Source organism: Cucurbita pepo, chromosome LG11, assembly GCF_002806865.2.
Source record: "Cucurbita pepo subsp. pepo cultivar mu-cu-16 chromosome LG11, ASM280686v2, whole genome shotgun sequence".
Taxonomy (NCBI): domain Eukaryota; kingdom Viridiplantae; phylum Streptophyta; class Magnoliopsida; order Cucurbitales; family Cucurbitaceae; genus Cucurbita; species Cucurbita pepo.
This window is the reverse complement of record NC_036648.1, coordinates 3,779,444-3,780,021: the sequence shown is the minus strand read 5'-3', so window position 1 is coordinate 3,780,021 and position 578 is coordinate 3,779,444. Positions and strand designations below refer to the sequence as shown.

The 578-nt window shown below is 29.8% G+C and overlaps 1 non-coding gene across 1 annotated transcript; it reads right to left on the bottom strand.

The window, feature by feature from the left end:
• Window positions 1-73: 73 nt before the first annotated feature.
• On the bottom strand, window positions 74-172 carry LOC111806228. Its single transcript, XR_002816778.1, has one exon. It is a non-coding gene; the product is annotated as a U6 spliceosomal RNA (small nuclear RNA).
• Between the last annotated feature and the right edge of the window lie 406 nt (window positions 173-578).

The window sequence follows — 578 nt, the reverse complement described above, 5'->3', positions numbered from 1 at the left end:
ATATATATATATATATATATATATATATATATATATATATATATATATATATATATATATAATGCTTCTTGTCCAAGATTTGGATTATTTTTTAATTTGTGTTTGTTATCTTTATTAGGGGGTCATGCTAATCTTCTCCATATCGTTTCAATTTTATTGGAGGTTCTCGAACATGTGACATCAGAGTAAAGAATACATGAATGAACTGAGACCATATCCGAATGAAAACGATCTTTAGGCTAAGATGGCTAAGAAAGACTTGAAAGAATTGAAAGTTAATACCTATATCAAAATGGTGCACTTTCTTTTTCGGTATTTCAATCATTAGAAGTTCAAAGTGAAGTATGTTTTACTTGAAGCAATGCTAAGTTGAGTAACCTCAAAGTAGCTTAACAAACGGCACGTTTCTGATCAAGTAAGAGATTCTCTCATATATATATATCTCGAGTAGGGACAATTCATGAAAATGTAGTTTACTAGTTCAAATTTCTCTCTTACATAAGACACGTCAATTCAAGCTAAGAGCCATACCCGAAACGAGCTATCCTATGGTACATACAGTCATTTGAAATTTATAA